General features: G+C 36.2%; 1 protein-coding gene across 1 annotated transcript in view; it reads left to right on the plus strand.

The window, feature by feature from the left end:
• Nucleotides 1-14,580, plus strand: part of LOC134533398 (homeobox protein SIX6-like) — a 112,696-nt gene that overhangs the window by 707 nt on the left and 97,409 nt on the right.

A 14,580-nucleotide genomic window follows, 5' to 3' on the forward strand; every position in this document is an offset into this window, starting at 1 on the left:
CTCCCACCACTCATGCAAAAGTATATGTATCACCAGTTAGTATGACGTCACATTTCGTCTGCTGGAGGCCACCATCTTGTTTTCGTCTGCTGGTGGGTGCTACCATAATGTTACTTTAATTGTTGTTATCTTTAAAAGATTTGTGCAATGGGAGTGCATGACTTGATGTAAGTTTTTGGACATACGCCATTGCTAAGAACTTTTTCTGTTGAAGAAAAACTAATAAAATAAAATAAATAAATAAAAATAAAAATACTCAAAAAAAAAAAGATACAAAAAACACACAAAATTAAGCAAACAATTGCTGTTGTCAACAAGGATATGAACACCACAAAATATTCCGAAACAGGAATATGGTCAGCAAACAAAGAAAAAACAAAGAAAAATGTACTAAGAGAACGAAAAAATCCCCACAAATGATGACAACACAAAAATATAGAAACCCATCATTTGTGGGGATTTTTTCGTTCTCTTAGTACATTTTTCTTTGTTTTTTCTTTGTTTGCTGACCATATTCCTGTTTCGGAATATTTTGTGGTGTTCATATCCTTGTTGACAACAGCAATTGTTTGCTTAATTTTGTGTGTTTTTTGTATCTTTTTTTTTGAGTATTTTTATTTTTATTTATTTATTTTATTTTATTAGTTTTTCTTCAACAGAAAAAGTTCTTAGCAATGGCGTATGTCCAAAAACTTACATCAAGTCACTTTAATTGTTACCTGCTAGAGCAGTAATCATTTATTGCCAGGACGCCCACCATCTTGACATTTGGTCCCCAACTTGTAAATCTGTATTTATTTATCTAAAAATTCGTGGAACAGTCCAAAATTATATCAAAAAAATTTGAAATCAATATACTGAATGATTCTATCAGTTGCGGTCCTTGGTTTGATACTTGATCGATGCTAAAAATTTATTCAAAAAAGGCAGCTTAGGTTTTAGTCTACCAGCCTCCAGTAAGCCGATGATGGCCATTTTGGAAAAGCTTATTTATTGAGCTAGAAATTCAGTACAAATTCCAAAAATCATTTTTAAAAATTCACTCATTAATGTACTACTAATTTATTCGGTCGATATCATTTCTCAGTTCAATCCTTTGTAAATGCAAAAAAAAAAAATACAAATTTAATTAAAAATACCATAAAAGTTACAGGTTCAAGAAATAAAACAACAAAATTACTAACAAAAAATTAATTACATAAATCCTAAACTACTACAGGAACACTTGCAATCTTACAATCATTTTGTTTTGCATTGGCTTTAACTGAATAATTCTTAGCTCCAATCGGTTTACTGAAGACAGAGACCATCCATATCCTTTACCTACATATTCTTTTTCTTCCCGGCAGAGTTTCTCGATACCATGTTTAACAGACTGCATTACATCGTTGGAATTATAAATGGGAGTATTTACTGTCTTGAATACACACTTCTTCAATTTGTCTTCGAACGGATATGGTTTGCCATATGCACAGTCCAACCACAAGTTATTTTAAAAGATCCATACGTTGATACTTCATCTGTAAGATGATTAATTATGTTCTGCATGATATCATCAAGAAAAGTACACACGTTATTTTGACTCGCTAAATGTACATATTTATATAATAGCTTTAAACGTTCCACGAAATGCAGATTTCGCCAAGTGGAATCCATTATCATTTACCTGTAATGCACCAAACATAGTCTTGGGTTTAGATTCATGTTCAGGCATTATCGAAATTGGTTGCTGAACATCTGATTTTGTGCTTGTGCACATACGAGTCTCCAATCTAAAACGAGGAGTCGAAATTTCTGCAGGTAGTTCAACAGTAGGCATACAGACATCACCAATTCAGTTTTATGCATGTCGTCCCAAATCGCCAATACAAGTAAACCAAACATGATAGGTACTTATCGCAGCGAAACTTCATACAAAACTTTATTCATTTACTCCGCTCATGCCTTTGTGCATCATGTACAAATGCAAACGACATATCGCAATAGCCGCAAGAATGTCTGGTCGACGAATATGATCCTTTCAGACTCAATCGCTGTTAGGCCTATAGCGAAATCTTTACTTTCTGCAGCGCAGTGGGACCTTTGCATGTCTTCAAGTGTCTTTTCAACGTATCATTTCTTGTAAATTGCTTGCGACACTTTTTACAGCTTAACATTTTGCGAGGAGGATTCTTAGCACATTCTCTCTTCTCGTGGCGTCGAGCATGCCCTGTTGTATGAGGATATCTTGTCTCAATATCGACATCGATGCTCGATAGTTGTTGACGAATCACCGAGGGCGAAACGTCGTTCATCGTGGTTTCCTCTGCAGCCAGCACTGCAGGGATTAGAGTCTCTTCTGCTGGTGGAACAACGCCAGTTGAAGTCTACTCTAGTGTTGTTAGTGACAATGATAAACATTCCATCGGGATCTGGTCCTGACGAGATCTCCGCAGTCGATGGTACAGCTTCCATCAAGGTCTTCGTGGTTGTCATCGACGGTGACAACGGAATATGGTTCACCGTCGGGGGACGCGGAAGACTACCATACTGGAAAACTACCATAATTACAAAATATTCCGCCTAGCCTCTTTCGAAAAAGACGGAAAAGTACCATAACGGACGAGACAATTCTCCATATCTTCTTATACACTTCATGCTGCGGCATTGCTCTCGAAGTAGTGTATAGAATACTCGATAGGTAATGCTATAGCTGTTTCTCAGGTTAACTTTAAATGTTACAGATAGCGCTTTTGAAGGTGATAGTTGAAATCAAAAATTACCTTCAGATCGCGGACGAGAGAAAATACATTTTATTGTACACCAATCTTAGCCATCCAGTGCGGAAGCAAACGCGTCCTGAATGGCCCGGCAAATAGCTTCTCTTGCAGACGGCCGCCAATCACAAGGGAGCAATCGCTAGCGCTGGCATGGCCTTGTTGCAGTCTAATGAGCGATCGGATTGCTAAGCGAAGAATACATCCCCCTAATCACCATCTCTAACAATGATAACTGTTACACCAGGCTCTATAATGGTAAAAGGTTTAATGGAAACTCTAACTATAACAACCATTCAGGAGCAGATATTAGGTAACGTTGTTGATTTCACTTTCTACCTCGCCATCGTCCCATTGCAAACTCTGAGGAAATGGGGTTTGACCACACTCGAAGATGGTTAATAAGAATTGACTATAATTCCCTGCGTTCAACAGTATTTTTAATAAACACACAGTCGTCATAATTAGAGGCCGGAAAAATTCGCGGATTCCTTTCGAGACAGGCTGGAATCCAAACTCGTTTAGCTTAATGCTGCGTCAGTGATTGGACCGCAATTTACCTGAAGGACTCTGAGCCAATGGCAAACACTCAACAAAAGAAGTATCGAATCGTAAGAATCGCAGTAAACAGGTGTCCCGAGTCGGTAGCCAATGACCAGGTGATAGTTGCCCGAGTACATAGAGAATCGGGGAGTCTATCCTAGTGGTCATTGAAACCGCGAATTTTTCCGGTCCCTAGTCATAATGCTTTTCCATGCTGCAAAACACTACACTTCGCCCGATGTCCAGGGTGTATCGCAAGCACCGTGAGTACCATCAACTGTAAAAATAAAAATAAAAAAAGCGCCTTCACGTATTATCCATATATAGGGGCAGGCATTTTTCGCGAAAAGATCTGAACGCCTATTAGACTGCAACCAGGTACCTATACCCGCACCTGTGGTTTCTTCCTTGTGATTGGCGACCGTCTGCGAGAGAAGTCGTTGCCTTATCTGTCCCTGCCATTCAAGACGCGTTTGCTTTCGCACTGAATTACTGTGATTGGTGTTGTTACAATCTTGGAGAAACTCACCAAATCCCGAAACACAGACGATGCTACAGTGTTTTAACTTTCAGCTTGAAATCTCTTCGCGAAATCTGCGAGCAACGCCACCCCTGTCACCTACTAGATGGTGACGACGCCACGAGCAGGGAGCCAGCCAATCACAGCTCACCGACCGCCAGCACAGTGTACATAGCGTGTTCACGTGTGAGGGATTATCTCGGCTTTCTGCGCAGCCAAACACCGCGTACCGACTTAGTACTCTTTTATAGCGTACATCTACTTCCCAATGAATTCGTGATTTTTAATAATTTATTTCTATTTATTTTAGATGAGCTGGGCAACAGCACTTCCATCAAATCTCTTCCGAACAACACGTGAAAAGTGTTTACATTCTCCTGTAAAATGGAAGCTCATTTCGAATACAGCTTCGCTGAACATTTTATACGTTACTTACGAGTTCGTATTACTGGACGCGGTAGTAAATTATTTGCCGCTTTAGAAATGAGCGAAAACGTAGGATTAGCTTCGAGCGAGGGTAAGTACTTTTCATTATTTTCGCATGGAAGGTGTTTCCCAGCGCTCGCGAGAAGAGTTTCAGGCTACTGAACGATGTGCTAATCCTGGACCGCAAAATAATAATAAAAAAAATAATAATTAAAAAAATCATACGGAGTACTAACCAAAACAACACTTTAATCGCTAAACTCTGAGCAGATGAATAAAATTAAATCCTTTTAAAACCTGTTTTCATGAATTTCGCGCGGAACAGGGTTGCAAGAAACGAGTGTTTGTTTTTAAATAAATAAATAAAGCTGCGCTTCGCGCGAAGTTGAGCTCGTTGCGACCCCCGGCAAACGGCGTCGAATGCGGGCAGGAACCGGAAATTAAAACAAAACTGTAGGTGCGGGTGCAGTGCGCGGCGGTCAAGCGGGGCTGGAGGGGCCCCTCCTTCCCCCACTCCCCCCCACACCGCGGGCAATCTCGCCGCCCGGCGCGGTCGTGGTGCGGGATTAGCCCGCTGGGAAGCGCTGGGTGTTGTGTTTGGTTCCATGGCGCGCGGGCAAATCCTCTTTGCAGCCCGGGCGGGATTACGCTCCCCCTCTCCATCCTTCTCCATGGGCCGGTTGGGGAATCCCCCCAGAGGGCTACCTTCCCTTCTTCACCTCCTCTCCTGGAACACTCTTGGGACACTCGCCCCCGCAAATTTTCTCCTCGCTAATGAACCCGTCACGGATTTTCGATTTAAATCGCCGTGAAAAACGCACGCCACTCCACTGGGGGGGCCGACCGCAGCTTGTCGCAAGCCTCGCCGAAGCCCGGCTTTGCACGTCGGATATGCGGCGCGTTGTTGTGTGTTGACGCGGGTAAATCGCCGCTCTCTCTCTCTCTCTCTCTCTCTCTCTCTCTCCCCCCCCTCGTCTTCGGGAGAGGTTTCGGGTTTCGTGCCCCGCTTTTGTGGAAAGGAGTGTGGTAGGGTTCCCATTCCACGTAGTTTGTTTGTCCACTTTCCTTCCAAGCGAATGTGGGCTGAAGTTGCTTACGTCGTCACTCTCTCCCTTCACACAGAATATAGACGCCTTCTTAAATTAGGCTATGCAGTTTTTAATTCACAATTAATTAATTAATTAAAATTGGTACTGAATATTTGTGTCTCAAAGGGCAGGTACATGGTTTATTGGAACGCATTAAGCTAAAAAATTAGATTAAAAATTTTCCATGCAATACTTAATAATCAATGTGGTCTAAACGTTGTACAGCTAGAAACTGAAGGGGAAAAAAAGGCCCGGATTTTACTTCGAAAAATGCTTAAAATTCCATAGCTAATACTTTGATGCTACTCATGTTATTGACCAGCTTAAGTCACAAGAGGAACTAAAAACATCATCACGGGACGCAATTATCAAAACCATTCTGGCGAGGGGCGTAACTTTCCTACTTTTTGAGCCAGGGCGTAATTTTCCCGGGCTCAATTTTCATGCGTCGCACCAGTGTTATGTGTCACACTTTCTTGAATAAAAAGTTGTCCTTACCATATTTTTATTACTATTGTTATTACACAAATCTTCGTGCGCAAGGAATGTATCTTAGGATATTAATTTAATAAGTGGAATCATGAGAAAATCTTTTTAGCGGGATATGTAAGTAAGGTTACAGAATAAGTTAAAAATATTTCACGTAGGCCTATGAGAGCATGATGAACACGGTCTTGTGTGAACATTTCCCAATATTATTAACTCGTTCATCGACGAGGATGGTTAATTTGGCTGTCCCAAAACGCATTCTGTCGAGACGTGTAAGACGAACCCTGAGAGCCAACCGATGTCTCTTGTACGCCATGCCTCCATCTCCCCGCTTTCATACCCTTCGTGACACCGCAAATGGGGACCATCACTCCTCTCTTCCTTTTCCTTCCACCCCGGCTGACGGACGAATGTCTTTCTGTCGTCGACAACCCCGCACCAGGAATAACAAAACTGGTCGCGCCGCGGATGGCACAGATAGGGCGCCGATAGGCATCTTCGCGCACCCTCCGACACTCCCTCCGTCAACCACGATGAAGGGTGCTTTCATAGCTCAGGATCACACAAAATAGTTCTTTTTCTAAGTTGTGCCTGTTTGAAGTTGCGTGTTTCTAAGTTACGTGGTTCAACGTTGTGTGTTTCTAAGTTAAAACCGTTCTAAATATTGTGGTACTAAGTTACGATAATTCTAAGTTACGATTTCTCTAAGTTATGTGGTTTGGCATTGAGTGTTTATAAGTTATGTATAGCCTATATACGTTATGACAGTTCTACGTTGTGTGTTTCTAAGTTATGATTTTTTAAGTTACGATGTTTCATTCAGCATTGCATGTTTCCGAATTAAGTGTTTCTTCATTATTGCAGTTCTAAGTTATAACATTTCTAATTTGTTTTTCTAAGTTATGATAGTTATAAGTGGTGTGTTTATGAGTAATGATGTTTCTAAGTTATGTGGTTCGTCGTTCAGTTTTTCTCATTTACACGTTTTTAAGTTATGACAGTTCTGAGTTAAGTATTTCTAAGTTATGATAGTTCAAAGTTGTGTGTTTCTAAGTAATGATAGTTCTCTGCTTAGATTTTCTAAGTTACTGCGTTTCTAAGTTTAGGTATTTTAGCAATGTGTTGTTTTAAGTTACGTGTTTCTAAGTTATGATCGTGTTAACTTATTACAATTATAAGTTATGTTTTATTTTTTCAAGAATTCTAAATTATGGTATTTCTAAGTTGTGTGTTTCTAAGCAATGTGTGGATCCCCATGGCTCGAGCGCCGGCGTCCATCAACACTTCTGTTATTATCTGGACAGACTGTAGAAAGCTAGCGTGCGCATCAAATGAAAGCGAGTGCCTGACAAAGTTCGGTATCACACCTTAGGTATTTTGGAAGGTTTCGGCATGTTGTCGGTCATGTCGACCGCTGACGCCAAGCTAGTGTCCAGATCACGTGCCCCGGTACCTACCTACCCGGTTCACTAAGCATACTAAAGAAAACATCGATTACGGGAGTAACTGAAGTAACTCTGTTACAAATAAATGATGGCAGCGACACCGACGGCGATGCAGTTCCTGTTGGCATTAACTACAACAACAACGCAGACCTTAATGGATCGTGTACCGTCGTCTGCGAGGACCCTGATGGTAGCGACGACGACGGTGAGGGGCGACGGAAGACTACCATACTGGAAAACTACCATAATGATAGTATTCCGCCTGGCCTCTTCAAAAAAGGCGGAAAAGTACCATAACGGAAAACTGCCATAAGTTCAAAGGTCGAGGCGGAATTCTGCCAAACATTATTTTCTTATACACTCCATGGAATGAGTACAGTGAAGTAGTGTATGGTATACGTCGCTAGGTAGCGCTGTTAACCCCGTAGCTGTTTCTTAGGTTAACTTAAAATGTTACAGATAGTGCTTATGACGGTGACTTTCTGTAGTTCTAGTCATAAATCAACTCAACAGATCACGCACTAATAGAAACAAATGTTCTAAAATTGGGTCATAGAAAGCAGCACAGTGTAATTATAACCACGATATGTAAAAATAAAAATATGGCAGTCTTCCATTATGGCACTTTTCCTCCTGTTTTATTTTTCAGTCATACATTATTATATTTATAGTTGTCACTATGAATTACTAAACAGCTAAAATCAAACAAAATAAAACAGTAATATTTATCAAACACATATTTACTCACAAAATTTCTATAATAGGGCCTACATAGTTTTACACAAAAGTAAACTCCGGAAACTCTTTTACAAAATTAATGCTTGAAAATACATTTTTAGGCTAGTTGACGATACCTTAAGTGTTTTTTTTTTTTTAAATTCCTGCCATTGAAATTTTTGTAAAATAAAATTCTTTGTTAAAAATAAATCTGCCAACCCTACTCCACTTTTTTTTTTTTTTACTACGCTCTTGAAACTTATTGTTACAGAAACAGGTTCCTCTTTTGAGTAAACTTCTCTGCACTAACACCTGTGCCTTGTTAACAGAAGTGTAAACATATACTTATACACATAACACACACAGAACACAAATTTGTTTAATGTTTAAAGAAAGTCAGTATCTATGTGAATTTCAACAACTTCAGTGTAGTTCGTTAAATACAATTTCAACTGACAAACAACATTTTAAATAATAGGTCAATTAATTCAAGATGTAGTAAACTGTACGTCATGAAAAACCTAAGTCTGTTTGTGCCTGTGTTAGTCTGCGATACCATAGTTGTGGTTTTCAAATTATCTGTTTTTTCGCTCAACTGTTGCTTACGTTGTTCGTCTGTGCTGTCGTCGATGTTTATATACATCGCTGGGTTCATCTGTGTGTCTCTGTATAGCCAATGTTTTTTTTCTTTCAATTTTTACCTGTTAAGTTTCATCGTTGAGTCATTGTTTGCCGTTGTGCATCATAAATTTTCTTTGTAAATGGAACTTAAATATTCATGTAAACTTACGTATTTGTTCATTTTACATTTATATTAAAATAACTGTATCACTACAAAATAGTGTTAGCATTTATGCTTTATGTTGCCCCAGTACCTCCAATATTTACAGTTATTTGCAAACAGTTGGTTGAATAGCTTTCCAGGATTAGCTGCGCATATTAAGCACGGTAAAACAAAAGAAAGCCAAATTGTTGAATATTCCATCCATTATCTTTTCCATGGTTTAAAAAAAAACTATGCCGAATCAATTAAAGTATAAAATTATTAGTTAATTTTTGTAATAAATACTCAGTTATACTATGATAAACCGTATTTCATATAGGTATCTATGCAAAAATAACCAAGGTCATGTGATGTACAAAGTTATAATATCTTTCTTTTAGTATTGCAAACTATTCCTTGTCAACTGTTTTCCAATAGAATATTTTGTAAATGTACTGAAAACTCAATTCTGTGAGTTGTCCAAAGTATTTTTCGTCTTTATTTACTGTTCTTGTTGCTACTGTATCGTCGTTGTTAGCCCACTTTGTCCGCATGTGCTGTAATAATACGTAAATTTATGTGATGTTCTCTGATTTTAGCTTGTTTTCTTGTCTGTTATTGAGGTTTCTTATGACATACATTGTAATCGGCAATGGTGTATATCCTAAACTATATATAGGTATATAATCAATCTCCCCTATTGCAAGAACCATTAAAAAAAAGAAAGAAAAAATAATGTTTTATTTGGTATTTGAAACCCGTACGTTTGTAAAAAAAAATTTAAATTAAAATTACATATTTTTTGTAATAATCTCAAAATATCAAGTGGAGTATTTAATTTCATAGTGAAATTATTATATCTATTTAAGTTGTTAAACTGAAGAAAAGGTTCGAACATAATTTATTATAAGAAAAATGAAATCTATTGTTGAAGGATATTTTACTTTGTACAAAATAATTTTTTTTTTTTTTACTGACATGAACATGCACAACCACTTTTGATACTGTAACAGTTAAAACATAATACATGTTTTATACTATTACACATATAAATATTACACAATCGAACTATTTAAAACACTATATTCCATTTTTTGTTACAATTCATATTACAAATAATTAAATAGCGCTGTCACTGCGTTGTGCACAAATATTAAAAAAAAAAAAATTCTAAGGTTGTGTACTCAAAGAAGTTCATGTTTAATAATCCCGATGGTTTAATTAAGTTTCTGAGGGTTTCATTGTATGAAATAAAACATTTATGCTCCTGCTAAACTCTTATTTATTCTACTGCTTAACCCTGAGGTAAGCTATTACCAAGAATTCTGTACTCAGGAGTACTGCAAGTTCCAATAAAATATAGTTGTATTCAAATAATGTGAATATTTCTCAATAAGTAAGCAAATGTCACAAAAATGGTGTCATTTAAATTCTTAGTCTTCACAAACTGATCGATTTAAGGTCAGTACATGAAATTCCGGCGATGTCAGTATGAAAATGTCTCTATTAATGCGACATCTCCAACACTATCATACATTTAGTACTTAATTTAAGATTTTGAAAACGCCTATTTGCAAACAGTTGTTTGAATAGCTTTCCAGTATTACTATCTGCGCATATTAAGCACGGTAAACGAAAGAAAGCCAAAAGTTATATAAAAAAGTTAACTTTTCTGTGGCTTTAAAACCAAATAGCCTAAATTAAATGTTCATACAATAACTTCATGCTTGTAAGCACACACATATTTTAATTAAACACACTCTTTTAATATCTAAATTTTATTTCAAAATAACTTTACCATCGACAATGCAAGCTCTTACGTATTTTTTTACTAGTCTATATTTCAATATAATTATTGTAAAGCGGGATTGTAAGTTTGTTTGCAGGAAATCAACTTAAAAAATTGCCAAACTAGTTGTACAAATTATATTTCACTGTTATAAAATAACATAATTCATGCTGAACGAACAATGTAAGAACACATACCGAGGTTAGATGTTACTGCACGTGTTGATGACACACGAAACTACAGTAAACTCGTGGAATAACATCATGTCAGTGTTAAGAAGACTGCAAGTATCCGCTCTACCACTCTGGTTCTGGGGTAGAGCGCCTGCCTTGTGACTTGTAGGACCCGGGTTCGCGCCCCGGCTCCTCCAAGGCGGATTGCCCAGACAAAATGGTGGCATTTTCTCTGGTAGGAAAACAATCCCTTGTGACAAGTCAGGCTACCAAAGAAACGGTGGGTGGAACAGAAAAAAACCTTCCAGGTGGCTTCCAAATGGGGAGCCCGTTTCTTTTCTTGGGCTCCCCATGCGGTGGCCATTCCGGGGGTTTCTCCGGGGGAACGGAGTTTTGCAAAAATATTTTTTTTTTAGTTTTGTAGGGTTTTAGTTTTTAGTAACTGTAGCATTATCATTCCAACATGTTATAAATAAAACATTTTGCTTTTGAACATAAAATATTTGAATTATCAGTGGTTGTAGATATACCGATGTTGTGTGTTCAACCATTTATCAGAATACATTTTCTTGGAGTATTATTGAAAGTTAAAATTTAGCCACAAACTATTGACCAATACCTGTGTTATGTAGTATTTTAGAAGTTTCCAACAAAAAAATATGTATAGGCACATGAATTTTATTCCTAAAAATATTATTTCTGCTGAAAAAACCACATAGCTTTCAATCAGGAAGATCGTCTTTGACACACACACGTAATTTATATGCATATGTGTACCAGTATTATATACAGATATAACTTAAATAAAACGTTCTATTTATTTCAAAATGAGCAAAGCCTTTGATACTTTCCAACAAAATCTTTTGATTAAAAAATTATCAACTTTAGGCCTCGTGAAGCAATACGTGGCGTGGCATATATATGTTTTAATTATCTTAGAAATAGACACTTTTAAATGAAATTTACAAATGAACTTTCATGGTATCCGGTGTTCCGCAAAGTACTCTTTAATATTTAATAAATTATATTCCAACTGTAATGAAGAATTGATCAAGAAAATATGCTGACGAAAAAATATGTTTGTGAAACTATTCAGCTAGATATTTCAGCTGTCTAGATCTGGTTTTCAAGTTAACAAACGTCTGTGAATTACGATAGAATTTTTTGTATAACCTTTAGTAAAAAGTAATGACATTAAACTTTTAATACCTTCGAGTTATAGGCCTATTGGATGCCAAGATTTTTTTTCTTCACCAACATGTATGTAAAACTATTAGTTGCATATAATATAAGTAGAATATTGTGTCGTAATTTGGAATCAAATAACTAATTTTGATTGTAATATAATCGAGAGTATGCAGAGAAAAATTCTTAAATTAATAGTTAAAAATTTCAAGCTCTAAATTCCTTTTAAAAATGGTACATTACTATACAAATTTAATTTGCATTTTCTATTTATTAGACGTTCAATCAGTGATGCACCATTTTTAATGCTTCAGACATAATATCTCGGTTTGGATTAAAAATTATAACTTGCAATAATTGCAAGTATATAGAATATATATATTATTCTATATTATATATTATATATATTCTAGGCCTATATTATTCAAAGAGACTAATGGTTTTAAAAGTTTCACTAGTTCTATATATATATATATATATATATATAACTAGTAGAACTTTTAAAACCATTAGTAACTATAAAATGTGGGAAATATTATAACTCTTTGAATAATATAGAATATATATAATATATGATATATAATAATATATATATTCTATATACTTGCAATTATTGCAAGTTATAATTCTTAATCCAAACCGAGATATTATGTCTGAAGCATATATATATATATAGAACTTTTAAAACCATTAGTAACTATAAAATGTGGAAAATAAATTTTAACTCTTTGAATAATATAGAATATATATAAAATATATAATATATAATAATATATATTATATATATAGAACTAGTGAAACTTTTAAAACCATTAGTAACTATAAAATGTGGGAAAAAATTATAACTCTCTGAATAATATAGAAACATTCATTGGTAAAACAAGTTATTTAAAACGTTTACAATCTACATATTTATTTTGTATACACCATTTTAGTTTCTGATAAAATTTTTGTGAAACCAAATTATAACCGATTAGTTAATATGAATTATAATCGATCCTCTGCATATTCGGGAAAACGTCGCCTGTTCATTGGCTGCTGACTTGTGAGGCGTCTCAACTGGGTAAATTGTGTTTCGATACTTCTTTGATTGAGGGTTGATTGAGAGCCCTTCCAGAGAAACAGTGAAACATCAGAAGCAGCACAAAGGTATAATTTTTTTTTTTAACATGTCACAAAATAAAACCACGAATTTTTCCAGTCTCTGCTTGTAATCGATCCCAGCTAAGCTGAGCACGTTACAATGTTTGTAATTTTTTTGATATCAGAGGCTGTTTAACTGTGATATGTAATGGAATTGGGAATTAGTTTAAATACCAACATTTATGTTATTTTTGTGCGCCCATGTGTTTTTGAATGTAACAGTTGATGCTTTGAAGGCACTGATTGTATATTCCTATTTTCTGTATTTACAGATACCACGTTAAATATTAGGTATATATTGCATTAAATGAGTATTTATGTAAATTAATATAGTGATCTTATGAGCTAAAGATGGTTTTGAATTGTGAAACAATTAGGTTAACCTACATTTTTTAAGACCATCAACGACAAAATCTTTAGTCTCTAATAAAATCTTATGACAACCTTTAATTTTTTTTTCATGAATATAAGACACGAAAATACAAATTAGAAGATATTTTATTACAATTTTTATTTATTAAAACGTATAAATATATTGGTGAGATCTAGATCCTAAACTCAATCAATTCTGAAAGAGACCTAGATCCTGATGTGAATAGGGACAAAATTGAAAAAAAAAAAATCTTTGGTTGTATGATGTGTGGTTGGTCGTATCAGAATTGTTGGCGACCGATTTCAGTAAAAAAACTAAGGAATCACGTTTTATATGTTAGTGAAATCACTGTTTACTAGAGCTGTAGCAAACCGTATGTACCTATTCGGTACTGAGTAACGGGTGCGCCATCTAGTAACGAGTAACGAAACGTTACACACGGCTGCATTTCGTTACTCGCATTTTTCGTATGTTTTACGCATGCGCGCGCATATTCGATGAATTTACGTTACAAAGAACGATGTTTGTTTATTAAGTAAAGTATAATTTGGAAATTCGTCGTCCAAGTTTTTTACTGTGTGTAGACAAAGTTTGAGATTGGAACAGAAACAACGTAAGAAAGTATTTTTTACAAATTAGAAATATGCATGTTTTTGTTTTTTATCATCGCGTAATTTCACGTTTTTTTGGTTCTTATCTTAAAAGAGATAATATAATAAAGCCGCTCTAATGAGATTTAATTGTTTCTTGGTTAACAAAAAAACTGTTAATTATCAAATATTGTTAATTGTTTATATTCTATTTATTATTATTTACGCGACGTCATACTGTACGCGTACGCAATACGACTCGATTCGTTGCTGCAACATAACATAGCATGTTATGCGGTATCAGAAGTAACGAGTAAAGTAACGATACGATAGTGACGAGTACTAATTGTTATGGTAACGAATACATACGGGTACGTTTTTTTTTTTTTCGTTACTCTTACACCTCTACTGTTTACTGCTGTACACTACAGCCGGTAGGGATTGTCCTCTGCACGAGGGGGCAGCGGCGGGCAGGTATTGTGGCCGGACACCTGTGGCCGCCCAGACTGACCGCCTCGGGGCGTGACACGTGGTTAATCCAGCGACACCCCTCTGGGGAGGGTCCGCGCGGGGGAAAACC

The sequence above is a fragment of the Bacillus rossius genome, chromosome 6, assembly GCF_032445375.1.
Source record: "Bacillus rossius redtenbacheri isolate Brsri chromosome 6, Brsri_v3, whole genome shotgun sequence".
Taxonomy (NCBI): Eukaryota; Metazoa; Arthropoda; class Insecta; order Phasmatodea; family Bacillidae; genus Bacillus; species Bacillus rossius.